The sequence below is a fragment of the Euprymna scolopes genome, chromosome 9 (assembly GCF_053919585.1).
Source record: "Euprymna scolopes isolate OS-2025 chromosome 9, ASM5391958v1, whole genome shotgun sequence".
Taxonomy (NCBI): domain Eukaryota; kingdom Metazoa; phylum Mollusca; class Cephalopoda; order Sepiida; family Sepiolidae; genus Euprymna; species Euprymna scolopes.
The window spans coordinates 70,892,981-70,909,299 of record NC_136490.1 but is presented as its reverse complement, the minus strand read 5'-3'; the positions used below and the strand labels follow the sequence as shown (position 1 = coordinate 70,909,299).

Genomic DNA, 16,319 nt, shown 5'->3' with positions numbered 1-16,319 from the left:
TTGAAAATAAATTTGTCTCATCGGATAAATTTCATTAATTATTTTAAGAGACTTTTTGTTTTTTGGTTATATTTTCACGGATTTAAAGAAATTATCAAAGGGTGAAGTTATAAAGTAAACGATACTTTTGGAAACGATACTTTTCCCTTTCAAATAACGATAATTATCTTTCTTACTCTATGTATCAGAAGTTAGTTGCACAAAGGGATTGAAAAAAATAGGATTAACTACTTTACTCAAGAGAAGAATGGGGAAGTGATTTAATTGAAACCTTAAAAATAATTCATTGGATTCTTTTGCTAATAAAGGTTTTTAAAACAAGTTTTCAGATCAGCAACAGCAAAGCCAATTAAGATTGAATTAAATTAATTCAGAAATTAAAAGAAAAAGAGTGCATTTTAGGAGCTATCAGTATCAAGCTTTTAACAGAATTTGATCAGTTTGTATTAATATTATATTAATATTACATGTTTCATAGCATGTTTTTGTTTAGGGTGAAATTGAAAAGAAGTTTCAAAGCGCAATGCCAAAGAATTATAAGAAATTTTAATCATAATAATAGCTGGCAGGTAAATTAATACCTATCTTATAGTGGTAATAGTTATGTAAATGCAGCAAGGCTTATGTTTAAGGATTTTTAAATGAGGATTGATAATTTGCATTATTCAAACTATTACTTTTATATTGGTTGTTATGTTCACAACGTTTCAGCCGATATAACGTCTGATTTTCTTCAGTGGCATCTTTTCAATATTGGAAACCTAATAGTAAAATTTGGGACCTTCGAAATTTATGCAGGCAGATTTCAAGAATCAAAAAGATGCTTTGAAAATAGTTGGCGACTGCATGGACTTAAACATTGTGATTAGAGCAACCAATATAAAAATAATATTTATAATGATAATAATAATGGAAAAAATCAGTACTCAAAATAAACTTGGAAAATCAGTATTTGACATGTTATGCCATGCACATCTTTGTTCTTTCGAGAATTCTCTGAAGAATTGAAGGATTTAGATTGTTTAATGACATTTATTAAAATACAAAAGTAAACACCCAGGTGATACGAATATTGCTTCCAATTTAAAGTCAAACTTTACCTGAGATGTATATCTATCGAATGTCATTATTTTGCCCATAGCTAGGTGGAAATGTTGTGTTTAAGTTTTCTGATGGTATTAGTACATAATGAAACATGATAGATCTGAGGAGATTTAAACTCGTTATAGCCACTTCCATACTTTGTATTGTTAGTTCAATCACATATTCCCTCCTGGAATTGATAATAAAACATAAATAAAATGTACAGAAAAAAATTGAAAATATTAAAAACAAAAACAAATCTTTATTAATTGCTATCTGCCTTTGAACTTAATCCGACTATACAATTAACTATATACTTAATCACAAAACCATTTCATTTTCAATAAAACAGAAAATGGGTTTAAAGATAAAAGTTTAAAAAATATGGTGGAAAAGTGATTTACAACTTAATTTTACTCCTAGGAATTGTTAGTGTTCGGATTTCCTTTTCCTTGCATTACTATGTGACGCATTTTGATCGATGTTTGAAATTTTATAAATTTTCCTAAAGCATGGAATCTTTAGATAGTATACTTTAAAATGTTGAGGTTTTATAAAGCTTCCCCAGATTGAATTCCATGTTTTTTTGCTGGGCTGTATTTAGAAGTCGGTGCCAAATCAAAATGCAGCCGTTGTTTCGTGTGGCTATTATTATGCTGAGTTATAGGATATCATTTTATCATGTAACAATTATGACCAGTGGTTATAGTGCTTGAAAACACCCACAAGGGAAAAAGTTCCTCTGCTCAGTTTGTGGGTAATGACACAACACAATTTTTTTTAACATTTGTTTTCATGGATACACAAGAAGTGCAGTGGAGTTACAGATAGTTTGAGAAATGTTAACTACTTTGTGTACAAAAATGTAAGGCAGTGAAGACAGATGAGAACTCAGATGTAAGGAAAGTTTATTGGGATGAGGTATTGTTTTGATGGATGCTGGTTTATTGCCAATTACATGAGAAATGCTAACGTGCTGTTCACGGCTATTAGAATCATAGCTTGAAATTCTCAAAAAATAAATCGATTTTATATGTCAACAATAGAGATGCAGTGTGTTTTATTTATTACTAATTGAGACTTGGTATGTGTTTATCTGATTTGGAAACTACGTTATTATTTCGATACTTTAAGCCAAAACTATACTATACTAATTTTTTAATGCTTAATACAATTTACTATACTATTTTAGACTAATGTACTATATTTTAATGCTAAATTGGTGGAGGGAGAAGTGAAGTATATGTTTTATTGACATAATACTCTCCTTCCAGGTATTACATACTTCTGGATGTCCAAGTTATTGTGGTTGTTCAGAAGTTTTATTACTTTGGTGATACCATTGGATCTTATGGAAAGGCTGCTGCTAATGTCATAGCACAAGTTAGAGGTTGATGAAATTAAATAACAACCAAAAGACCCTTATTACTGTCAACCAATGAAAAATCTATTAGGCATGTGAGCACAGTGTGTGATGATGTATGGTAGTAAAACCTGCCTAGTAATTAGTTGAGGGTATTTGTTCTATAAAGAGAAATGATATGATTGATGTGTTATATATGTTTTAAAGACAGGCTTAGATCTAATGAACTCAAAGTAAAATTAAATTTAGACAGCATATGGAGATGCCTACATCGTTCGTCAGGCAACATTGAAAGAATGGAAGTTTTTTAGTTATTATGTGTAACAGTTGGGGTAGCAGGATCAGTTGGCTAATGGAGGGCAAGGAAAACGCTGGAAGAACTGATAACGATTGATTTGAGAGAAAGAAGTATAAATAAAGATCTGGCCAGAAATAGATTAGATTGAAAGCCAGTTTCTAAAATATTCCAAACACATGTAAACATTAAACCAAAAATGATGATAATGATGATAATTGTTGTGGTGGTGGTGGTGGTGCTGGTGTGTGTGTGTGTGCGCGCGCGCGTGTGTGTGTGTATGTGTGTGTGTTGTCATGCAGATCAACATTCAGAAACACTTCACAACCTCTCATCCACAGTTAAAAAAGGGAGATTACTACGGATTACTTGAAGGCATAAAACTGAAGAACAATTAAAGAGGAAATTTCACAATTATAATTAGGTAGATTTAAGCTTTTTTGCAAGCATTTAGATTAAATAAATGTGTTACATACAGTTTTTATTGTTAAAAGTTATAGGTTTTAGGATCTTGAAGATGTTAGCAATTTCTTGTTCAGTTTTTGGATGAAGTAGCACTTCCACTCCCTAACAAAGTAAATGCAAAGGAACTTACGAAGATCTCCTATGGTTCTACTAGTAAAATTCTTCACAGCTAGACAATGTTCATTATCAACATACAACAGATTTTATTGCAACTTGCGGAATGAAAGCCAACTCCTAATAAATGTTATCATTTTTTTTTCTTGACTAAATGCATACAAGCTAAGTCAGCTATGTGAACTCACTTGTAAAGATGATTAATTTCGAGTCAAAAAGGCAGTCTGTTGCTGCTGCTCCTGCTACTGCTGATAGACTGAGGCGAATTACTATTTCAGTTAACTGGCCCCACTCTGGTGAGAAACATGTGAAGCACCCACTTTGGCTTTTCTTTTGATTCTTGGGGTGGTCCTGCCTGTGCCGCTTTGCTTGCCTGGGGTGCTTGATATTAATAAACTGCACTGGCTCCCAGACAAACAAGATATTTGACCCGGGAGAATTATAACAGGCAGGCACTGAACAGGAAGGGTGGGTATATATGGCAGCCGGATGGGGTGAGGGGCTATATTCTCCCACCCAGGGGATGATGTAAGTATGACTAAAATAGATGATTTAAAATGATGTTTCAACCTACAATTGACACATGGCAGCTGGAAAAGAAGCAAATATTTTATTTATTTATTTTTTTTGTTAATCTATTTTTCTTTCTTTCCTTTATTTGAGATTGTGGTTTAATCATATAAACTTATATATCTATATATGAAATGCAAAATTGCTTGTCTGTCATCTAGCTTTACAAGCATTTTTCATCCAATACAGAATTAAATTCCAGATGGATTGCAAATAACTGTAGCTTGAGGATTATTTTATAAAACACAAAAACAGATGAACATGATCTTCATTATTGCTTTAAAGGATTTTTTATTTAAACACTTATAATAAACTACACCTTGATTCCAACTACCACCAATACCAATATCAAAAGCGGAGGCAATACTTGGAAAGATAATTTCATGACAACAAAACAATGCTGCACTACTTTCTCTAAAAGGAGGAGGTAATACCTGGAAGAATGGTATAATGACAACAGAACAGATGCTACACTACGCTTTGCTTCCCCTCTCCCCACCAACAAAAAAGGAGTACATAATGCCTGGAAGGAGAGTATTATGTCAATAAAACATATACTCCACGTCTCCCTCCATTAAATGAGCATTAAAATATAGTACATTAGTCTAAAATAGTATAGTAAATTGCATTAAGCATTAAGAAATTAGTATAGTATAGTTTGGGATTAAAGTATCGAAGTAATACATTGAGTATTGTTGCCACGTCTAGGCTGGTGCATCTACCACTAGCCTCTCCCTCTTAGATAGGGTGCGAAAAAGAGTCTTCAATCTAATAGGTCCCAGTTTATCAACTGTCTAATTGCCACAATGCTGCATCTCTGTGGCTGTTTTTTTTTTTTATTTTGTATTGGTTCTGGCTCGATGAGTGTTTTTCATGAAAGTTTGTCCAGGGGGACCATGGATTGAAGCTCAGACGAACACCTGCCATGGAAATAATAATAAAGTAGAGACAGGCTGGCAACGTCTCTTCTGTGGGAAAGAGGTTGCAGGGAAGTGAAAAGGGCACCCCCCACTAAGCTACAAAGTCTGTTTTGAACACTGTCAAAGCAAGATAAGCAGCTTCTAGCAGCTCCTGCCCAGATGTGGCAACAGTAATCCATCATTGGTCGTACCTGGCATTTATATAGGTAGAGAATTGCATCAGGAGTGAGATATCTACTAGAGCGTTAGAAGGATCCTACCATTTTCTCAGCGACCTTACCAACGGATTCGATATACGTGTTCCATTTCAGATCGGGAGTAAAAGTCAGCATGTTTGATAAAAACATGAAACCTCTCCAAGACAAGAGCCATTCATTTCAATTGATGCCAGATAGGCATCAGAGCGTTGATGATGTAAAGATAGAAGCTTGAATTTAGATGCATTAAAAGTAACCAGCCACATCTTTCCTCATTGTACCACGCGCTCAAGATCAGAGGGGAGAGAATCAGAGAGACCTTGGTTGATGTGTGGTGTCGTCAGCATAAATGTCTAAGAATGATGTAAGAATGTGATTTGGAAGATCATTGATGTAGATTAGGAAGAGAGTTGGGCCCAGGATGGACCCTTGAAGGAACCCAGCGTTAATACCGAGAGCTTCTGATTTCTGCCCGTCAACGACTACTCTTATGAACCTATCAGAGAGAAATGATTTAATTATTGAGAAAACATTTCCAGCTATACCATAGCTGGAGATCTTTTGAAGTAAACCCTTGTGCCATACCTTATCAAAGACCTTTGATATGTTAAGAGCAATTGCCCTAGAGAAGAAGCCTCCATCGAGAAATTCGCTAATCCTGTGAGATAAAACTGTAAGCACATCTGTGGATCTAGCAGAATGGAGACCATATTGCATGTCACTAAGAAGGTTATTTTTCACTGAGATGGTTGACTACTTCTCTATTTAACACAGATTTTAATAACTTACTCATGACACACAGGAGACTTATTCGCCTGTACTGAACAATCACCTGAATTCTTAAATACAGGGCATACTGATGAGATTTTCCATTGGGTTTAGAAGCATTTCTCCTTAAGACAAAACTTAAATAACTTTGTAAGTATGGGCGCTAGTTCTGGTCGAAGTTTTTGGAGCAGTATAATTGGAATGCCGTCAGGGCCAGTTGCTTTATGGGGATCGAGGTTTTTGATTAGCTTGGCAACATCACATGCAGATATTTGTATGTCGCATAGGATGTTTTCAGTTACACGAGGAAATGCTGGGGGTTGATGGCCTTGGTAGAATTAGCTGCAAAGATTTTGGCAAAGAGTTTGGCTTTGTCTGATGCTGACGAGATTACCTCAGGTCTATTGATGATAGTTGGGATAGAGCACACGCTTCTGTTCAGGATTTTGTTTGCTATTTGCCAAACTGATGGAAAGCAAGTCCCTGCTCAGCTACTTTGGACTTGATGGACTGAGCATACAACTCTCTTGCATTTTTTATCACTCCTTTACAATGGTTGCTAGCAGTCCTGAAAGCGGCTTTAGTCTCAATACATCTATTACGTTGGAAGCTATGGAAAAAGTGATTTCTGTGCGCAATGGCAGGAGCACATTCTGGCTGTTAGGTTTTTGCTGGAACTTTTTCGAGGGTATGAATCGTTCTATACCTACAATTAACCATTCCGTTAGGTCTGATACTATAGAGGACACATCCTTTCTAAACATGGAATGCAGAAATAGATCTGATATAAATGTACGGAAGCTCTCCCAGTCAACCATAGAATATCGATATACTGTATGATAGAGAGGTACGTCCGAGGACTTATTACATTTCGTTTTTATCTTAACTGATACAACAGAGTGATCGGAAGTAGTAGAGACAGAACAGAAGATGAACATAGCTCAGGGCAAGTTGGGAGAAAAAGATCTAGGAGACTTGCATACTGGCCGCCACTGTCGGGCATGTGGGTAGGGTCGTGGGCAATCTAAGTGAGATCATAGGCAATGGAGAAATCGTGACAGAACCTCCCCTCGTCGTCGGTCTTGTTTGAGTGGCTTAACCATTCCATACTGTGAAGATTGAAGTCTCTACAGACGTGAATGTTTGCTGAAGGATACATAGACAGGACGTGGTCAATTTTCTCAGATATGCTTTTAAAGATAGTAACTCCACTGTTATGGGGGGGTAGAGTGCAAATATAAACGGAGTAGTGTGGGCTAGTGCAACATGGAAGCACATATAGGAGAAATTTGGATCTTCTCCCGAGATGTCTCTGCCACATACATGGAAAGCCGTCTTTAATATAGGCACATACTCCATGCCCATGACGATCTTAGGGGTCGGATTTGTATACCACTATCAGCCGGCCACCGAGGTGTGACCGACAGACGTGTTATAGTAAATGTCTTAAAGCGGTCTCGGGAAGATATGAAGATGGGCCAGTCATTAGGGTCTGTGTAGTAAGAAGAAAATCATACCTGAGATGTTGGTTTTGGGTGTGGCTCCTTTCCTTTCTCAAGATGATCTCTTCACCCTGGTGGCATTCTGGTGGGAATCTTCATCTCTTTGTCCTCAGGGCCGCCTTTCGACTTCAGACATTTATGAAGGCATTCATGGCAGACAAGAAAAATGACACGCGACACAATTGTAATATACAAAGGTATAACTAACTATTTTATTTTACATTAGAGATACAATATATATTACAAAAAAAAACAATTTACAATTAATTTTTACAATAGGCTTTTCAAAGCTAACTAACCTACCCTAACTAGTGTTGAGGGAGGGGGTGCCCCCCTCATTTACGGAGAGACAGTCTATGCGTCCTCACATCATGGTGGTCGTGCAGGAAAAAGACAGAAAGATAGCAAGGGGATTATGGGAAGGGGTTTCTTTGTATCTCTACGCTCATGGACAATTTACCACCCGTCCATGCTGCAGAGTGTGTTAGAAACAGTGGCACAAGGAAATAGTGCCACATCCCTCCCTATGCTATCCGAAATTTATGAGCATTCATAAATTTCAGAAGTCCCTAATTTTCCGTGAATGGTGCGTCAACCGGCCGTCAGCAATCAATGTCTCCATGCTCTACGTTCCATCAGGAACTCAGTGAAGCAAGTTATTTTTTTCCACCAGGCTCCTGGTAGACTGGTATACTGCTTCAAATACCAGAGAGGGTAATCATCCTCGCCCTCCATCGAGGCAATGACCTCATGATTTCAGTTACTGGATTTACACTTTCTTAAGCAACCATTATAATATTTTTTAACAAAGCCGGATTTTACGTGAGTTCATCACGCCGACCTATACGTATTTGACTAAGCCGGATTGTACGTGAGTTTATCACGCCGACCTATACGTATTTGACTAAGCCGGATTCTACGTGAGTTTATCACGCCGACCTATACGTATTTCACTAAGCCGGATTCTACGTGAGTTTATCACGCCGACCTATACGTATTTCACTAAGCCGGATTGTACGTGAGTTTATCACGCCGACCTATACGTATTTCACTAAGCCGGATTCTACGTGAGTTTATCACGCCGACCTATACGTATTTGACTAAGCCGGATTCTACGTGAGTTTATCACGCCGACCTATACGTATTTCACTAAGCCGGATTCTACGTGAGTTTATCACGCCGACTTATACGTATTTCACTAAGCCGGATTCTACGTGAGTTTATCACGCCGACCTATACGTATTTCACTAAGCCGGATTCTACGTGAGTTTATCACGCCGACCTATACGTTTTTTAATTTAGTCTGCATAACATTATTTTCGTAACTGGATTTACGCTCCCTTCAGCAACCAGTATAATGTATTTTAACCAAGTCGGAGTTACGTGACCTCATCACGCCGACCTATATGTATTCCAAGTTATTACTTCAGTTACTGGACTTACGCTCTCTTCAGCAACCAGTATAATGTATTTTAGATAAGTCGGGGTTACGTGACCTCATCACGCCGACCTATATGGATTTAGTAAAACCTTGGTCTTCAGAGGTTCTAATCCAATTAATTCTGTTAGAGCAAGGAGTCTGCCGCCGAGCGACCAATAAAAACTATCCACCACGGAATATTTATTAATTATATAAAGAATTAACTAAGAAGGGCACTCAGCCTTCATGAGTTAGAATACTCAATTAGGGGGAAAAAAATTTCCAAAAATAAACAATTCAGAAACCTGGTATACATTAAATCAATGAAATAGGGTGTTAACAATTTTTTTTCTTAAAAAGAAAACATTTTTAAAAAATCATTTCAGAGCACCTCGGTCACAATTAGAATTTGTTTACACAATGCAAACGCATTTCAGTTATTACATTCATAATTAACTTTTTCCCAAATTTCAGGGTACATTTAAAAAGTATATGTATTTTTTCAAAACTTGATTTACAAAAGATCATTAAAATTTAATTCCAAAATTTAAAAATTATTTCAAGTATTTTGGTTCATCGTTAAAATCAATTTATGTTAATTAACTTCTTTCCAAAGTAATTCATTTATTATTATAAAAACCAATCTTCTCAAAAGGTCATAAACTTCGAATAGACCCATTTTTCGTAATACAATTCAAAAATTATTCCAAACATTTGGTTCATTATTAAAATTAATCTTCCGAAAAGATCATAGACAATTCATTTTGAATCAATTCACCCTCCACAATGAGATTCAGAAACATCCCAAATTTTTCATTTCGTAATTATTATTTTTAAAATTCAGTGTACATTTAAAGTTATTTAATTGATTCTTAAAAATCATTTCTTCTTATAGGTCATTATCAAGGTCATTTAGAATTCAGAAACATTTCACGTTAATTAACTTTATTTTCCAAAGTAATTATTTTATCATTTAAAAGCAATTCTTTTCCTAAACTCACTCACAAGGATTATTTCGAATTAATAAACTCCCGCCACACCTGGGAGTCACATTAGTTAACGACCAGTTCTGTATAGTTAACAGCTCGAAAAAATTAAAGTTTCAATTAAAGAGAGATCTTTCTAGACTGAGGAAATCTTTTTTTATTCTTAATAATTAATTCAATTTTACGTATATACTCCTCAGTCAATATTTCAGGGACCCCTATCATACGGTCCAATTTCAAATAAACCTTCAATTAAAGAATTCGCTCGAATAATTCTTCCTTAAAATCATCTAGAGTTCAGGAAAATTTCTTTCGTTAGTCAAACAATATTTCCTTAGAAATTATTAAAAATTCAGAGAATATTCGAAATGTAATAGCGTAATTTTTCTTAAAAAAAAAACTATGAACATTTCAGAGAACTCTTAAAAAATCAACGTAATCATGTAACAGTTGGCTTTTCCAAACACTCGAAGACTTCAAAAAAGTACTTTAAGTGCTGTTTGAATAATTGTCTCAGTTTTTATTTTTAATAAAAACCAATTGAAGACATCATTTAATGTAATTTAACGAAGCATAAATAATTTTGTTCTTTAAACCTGGTAGAAAAATTAAAAAAACTCCAAGTTAATTCGTTATTATATGCCCTCCTGCAATCAGCCATGGGGGTTTAGCTATACAATCATTAAAACGCAAGAGTAGAGAAAGAGACTGAGGGGGAAAAGAAGGGGATAGAGACAGAGCGATGTCACTACACACCCTACCACCCTCATGATATCATTACGTAATAACAAAAAAATCTTCGACAATTTTCTCTCTCGTCCTCATAGACCCTAAAAGGTAAGGGAATGAGAGAGAGAGAGAGAAAGATAGAGAGAAGAAGAGAGAGAGAGAGGCAGATAGCATTGTTCTACCACCCATTCCTCAACACCCTCGCAAACACCATGACGAGGTCATCTTCGCTTCTCTTTCCCATGTGCGGCCATTGTTTTAAAAAATGAGTGACAGGTAGACATTAAACATTTCTACGAGTTTAAAAAAAATAACTAAATAGAAAAACAATCTTATTTTGAACAATTTTGTAAAAGGCATTCTCACACAAAAAAAAAAAAACGTTCACATTATGTAATCCAAATTTTTAGCAATCCATTTTTTTTTTCATTTTTTTTTAACAGACAAATCAAAATTAATAAAAAAAAAACATAATCAAATCAAAAAACCACACATGTTTCGGCATTAACTGCTAATCTAACCCGAAAAAAAAAACACATCAACTGTTCATGGAATAAAATGTAATGTAAAAGTTCTATTTTTTTCAAATCTGAATCTAACACTTGCAAAGTCAAAAGCAATTTTTTAAAAAGTCCTATATCTTTATAAACCTGAAACAAAGATCAGATAAAAAATGTTAGGTATCCTTTATTTTCTTTCCTTTTTTTTTTTTTTAATTTATTTTTCGAGCTTCGTGTTTGAAGGATTTTTTTCTTTTTTTTTTCTTTCATGTAATAACAAGATGCATAGATATACACACATATCGATATATATCCGGAGAGAGACAGAAAGAGAGAAAGCGTGAGAGAGAAAGAGATATTGCATATTCTAGAGACACTTTTTTCTCGTTTCTGTTTTTTTTTTTTTGTGTGGGACACATTTCTTACTTTTTTTTCGAAGGGTTACTTTCAATACTCTTTTTTTTCTAAATCGATCTTTTGTAAACTGTTTTTTTTTTTTGTAGGTGCAAGACAATTTTTTTGTTCAGGTTCTGAATTTTCTTTTTGAGTGCGTTTTTTTTTTTTTTTTTTTTTGTGCGCGTGTGTACTGGTCTGCCATTTTTTTTTAAATTTTGCCAGAAATAGTTTTTTCCGTTTTTAAAGACCGTGGACCATTTTTTTTTATTCGATTCGTCTAGTGGTCGTTATTTTTGGTTGTGCCGTGGGTTTAAGAGTCGAAATTATTTCCATGCTGGGAAACAATATGTCTTGGTCATAGTGCATAATTTATACTGCGACACAGATGCGACGAGATCCGTCTGGTAATTAACCAGGGTCAATCCTGGTCACGGCACCATTTATACCACTATCAGCCGGCCACCGAGGTGTGACCGACAGACGTGTTATAGTAAATGTCTTAAAGCGGTCTCGGGAAGATATGAAGATGGGCCAGTCATTAGGGTCTGTGTAGTAAGAAGAAAATCATACCTGAGATGTTGGTTTTGGGTGTGGCTCCTTTCCTTTCTCAAGATGATCTCTTCACCCTGGTGGCATTCTGGTGGGAATCTTCATCTCTTTGTCCTCAGGGCCGCCTTTCGACTTCAGACATTTATGAAGGCATTCATGGCAGACAAGAAAAATGACACGCGACACAATTGTAATATACAAAGGTATAACTAACTATTTTATTTTACATTAGAGATACAATATATATTACAAAAAAAAACAATTTACAATTAATTTTTACAATAGGCTTTTCAAAGCTAACTAACCTACCCTAACTAGTGTTGAGGGAGGGGGTGCCCCCCTCATTTACGGAGAGACAGTCTATGCGTCCTCACATCATGGTGGTCGTGCAGGAAAAAGACAGAAAGATAGCAAGGGGATTATGGGAAGGGGTTTCTTTGTATCTCTACGCTCATGGACAATTTACCACCCGTCCATGCTGCAGAGTGTGTTAGAAACAGTGGCACAAGGAAATAGTGCCACATTTGGAGGTTAAGTTAGAGTATCATTTAATTACGAACTCATCGAGGGAAGTAGTCGGTTCAATGACAGTTTTGCTTAGGAATAATAGGTCTGGTTTAGTTTCCTGTAATAGAGTTTAAAGGTTGGAACATAGACCCCTGATGTTGGAGAAGGAAAGATGGTAGTGGGGATCTACGTTGGAAGCTGAAGGTGTAATGTGTTCTGATGAACTCGCTGCACTTTTGTCACCTCAACATACATATTCCCCAAAAATCTGTTAGCAGCAAAATCACACCCCTTCACTATTGCGATAACCAAGATCTAGTAGGCTTTCTCCTCTAATAGCTTTGTTCCCTGAAAAGCTAGACCTTGGAATTCTCTTCCTCCTCCCTGCTTGACTGACTGTACTGATATACAGAAGTTTAAATGTAACGTAAACCATTAGCCCCAAATAGTAGCCCCTTATGTCCAAGTGGCAATGTGCCTTGTTGGAGGGTAGGGATGAACGTGAGTTAAAAAAAATAATAATTACTATAATAATATTAATAATAAATACTAATTAAAATATCATATTTAAGCATATTTTATGGCCGGGTCACGCCAGAGGGGGTACTAATATATATTGGGTGTAATATGATAATCAATAGAGAACTGGCTCTATAATAATAATAATAATAATAATAGCAATAATAATAATAAATATGAAATCTACATGAATTAAAAGATCATAGTTATGACCGCACAACGTCATAAGACCTACTAGTATATATATATATAAAACTGAATGTGTGTGTGTGTGTGTGTCTGGTTACGAATAGGCTCCTATATGGTTGACTATTATAGAAAACTGATCACATATAATGATAGAAGATGTATCGAGACATAGGAATGGGTATTTTGGTCTGACATAATGATGATTCATTAAAATTGTGGGGTCTGCGTACGCGCCTGGTCCACAAAGTATGGAAATAAAATATTTTAAAATTTAAAAAAAAACGTTTAAGTATGTTTTAACTTAAATAGGGATGCTATAATAAAATTTGCGCCTGGCCTTCATAGAATGGAAATAGGCACAAACTTTAATAAAGACTTTTCATATTTATCTGCGTAAGTATACTTTGATAATTATGTTTCAGTTTGAAGAAATATGGTATAATAAAATTATGGGGTGTTTGTTCGCGCCTGATCTCCATAGAATGGAAATATGTCACAAAGTTTAACAAGGTTTTTTTATATAGATCCACAGAATATTGTGATAAGTGTTTCAGTGTGAACAGGTATGGTGTAATAAATTATGGGGTTTATCTATTTTATTTCTACTTTCATCATATTTTGCTTTGGTTTTTTACCCCCAAATTCGAAGCTATCTGTTTACAACCCTTCCTTTTCATAACCTATCATACTTTCATAAATCAGAGTCCAATTTCTGTAGGCTGTTTTTGAACCCAGTCAACGACGGGTACATTTGCTAGTACATATATAAAAGTGACCGTGTCTGTGTGTGTGTCTGTGTGTCTGTGTATCTGTGTGTGTATCTGCATACATTTCCCTACGCAATAACTCAGTCATTTTTCAGTCTACAGACTCGAAATTTGATATACAGGGTACTGAGATTTGGGAAAACTTTTGTGATCGGTTTTTGGCCAGAAATTTGCCTGTTAAGGAGTCAAAGTTCAACGATTGGACCTTTGAAAACTCTACCAAACCCCCTACGACAATTTTGGGTCTAACCACTTGAAATTTTAGATATAGGTTCCTTTTACATTGGGTTAGAGCCTGCCTTCCTACTACCACTTTTTTTTTTGCACAACACATACATCCAAACACCCAGGCAACGCCGAGCTGAAATGCTAGTATATTTAAAAGTATTAATAACAGAACCATTTGAGAATATTTCATTTCTTTCTTTTCCTTTTCTTTCTCTTCCTTTTTCTTTCCATCTTTCTTTCTTTCTATTTTTTTTTTTTTTTTTTACTTTGGCGTCCAAAGCATTAAACAGACAATTTTTAAATTTAATCAGTTGAAATTTAAAGTTTAATAATAAAAAAAAAAGATAGGCACGAGATCTTGTAATAAATGTGTATGTTTCCACTTCCGATTATAGACAGATGACAGAGATCGGATGAAGAGAGCTTAATATGGGGGACCTATTACGGTTCTCTATTATCACGTTTGAAACCGACGGTATGGATGACTTACCTCAGCTAAACTTTCTGAAAAAAAATTATATATATATATATATATATATATATATATATATATATATATATATATATATATATATATATCCTCTTTCTTTAAGTTAAATTAAAGTTTACTGCTTATGTATGTAACCCCAAGAATAAAAATACATATTTGTCTTTACAGCTTCTGACTGTGTTGTGCTATGTATACTTTTCATATGTAAGCAATAATTCTTTCCTGATGTCATTCCACTAACACAACTGTCAGAAGATTAGTTCCCACATGCATACTTATGATAACCATCATCTTGCAATGATCAACAAGTGCCAACATCTCATACGTTATCTCGTCATCATATAACCGATGTGCTTCACTCATTTATTTTGTATTCCAAGAAATGTCCATCCTTTAAGAATGCATAAAATTAAATATGTCAAATATTTTAATTCATCAACCACAGGGTTTTTTGTGATATTTGACTATAAAATTTGGTTTAACCTTTACCTGTCCATAAATTGACAATGTCATTTAGTTATAGAAGAGTCCTTTAATATTACTTTTAACTAATTATATTTACACAACGTTATCCGGGATTCTTTTACTTTGATTTTTGTTTCTCTAATTACCATCCCTTTTCTTACCATTTCTTTTATTTCTTTTAAGCAATTTATTGTCATAAAATAATTACAATTTTCGAATAATCAGTCAGTGAAGGAATATATGTCATTAGAACAATGGATTTTGCAAGAAAATTTACAGGACGTCTTACAAAATGTTGAAATTTGAATCCCATGAATGTTTTCAAGTTTTTTCTTTGTTTTAAGGTATGTCTATATATATATACAAAAACAAAATAGAAAAAATAAAAAATTAAGCACAACGCCATTCAAAAGTTAGGAAGGGGGAGGGAGTCCATGGTCATCTTCATTACCACACCTTTTGTTGGTCTTTGCTAATCCTAGCTAGAGTTCTCATTCACCATAATACTGCAAACACACCGGGGGGGGGGGTCATCCTACTTAAGACTTCGGATTAAATCGTTATTTGTTTAATGATAAATAAATAATAACATGTATATATAGATTATAAGTAAAATTAAAAACTTATAATAAAAGCCGTTTGATGAATATTTCATTGGCGTGGGGTGGGGGAATAACGTCTAAAAGTAAACAAAAAATGTTAGTAAGACTCTCCCAACCCTCTTTAGATGGTAGACCGTCCACTGTTGTCCACCTTGATGGTGGCTGAAAACAAGCAGATCGATATCTAAATGAGGCTAAGTTCGTGACGGGATCAAAGAAAAATAGGGCAGGGAAAGTTAGGAGGTGTATATGATGTTGCTCCAAGATGAGATTAATTATTGGGGTGGCCGGGGTAAAAAAAAAAAAAAAAAACTTGAGGTGTGGGCATCTTGGAGATTACCTATTGGAGATGGAGGCACATTCACTCTGCTAGCTAAAAAACCTAATCTAAACACTTAAGAGGTCTAGAGTCTGACAGGACCTGGAATCGTGCATGCCATGTTTAGGCAGGGAACACAAACTCTACATACACAAAGGCTATTTTTACTCATTTTCTGTCACAAGCTGCAGGATGTAATCTTTTCCTATCACATCTAATCTTGACCTTCAGCTGGTACTTAAAGAAAGGGATCAGATTCTGATCAGTAAAAGATTAAACCCCATGTTTCTCATGCAGTCGTGACGTCCATATCACCATTCTAGCTATGGCTAGGATTGCAAGAAATACCATTCGTCTCTCCCTATCCCCTAGCAGC

At 35.1% G+C, this 16,319-nt stretch overlaps 1 protein-coding gene and 1 long non-coding RNA gene across 8 annotated transcripts in view; one reads left to right on the top strand and one right to left on the bottom strand.

Annotated features, from left to right (window-relative positions):
• The window catches only part of LOC145284706 (uncharacterized), a 2,222,015-nt gene that overhangs the window by 988,861 nt on the left and 1,216,835 nt on the right, over nucleotides 1-16,319 (top strand). The gene's annotated exons all lie outside the window — the stretch shown is intronic.
• LOC145284705 (uncharacterized) lies at nucleotides 7,460-12,377 on the bottom strand. Its single transcript, XR_013868863.1, has 2 exons — nucleotides 8,266-12,377; nucleotides 7,460-8,118 (listed from the first exon to the last, which is right to left on the bottom strand). It is a non-coding gene; the product is annotated as an uncharacterized LOC145284705 (long non-coding RNA).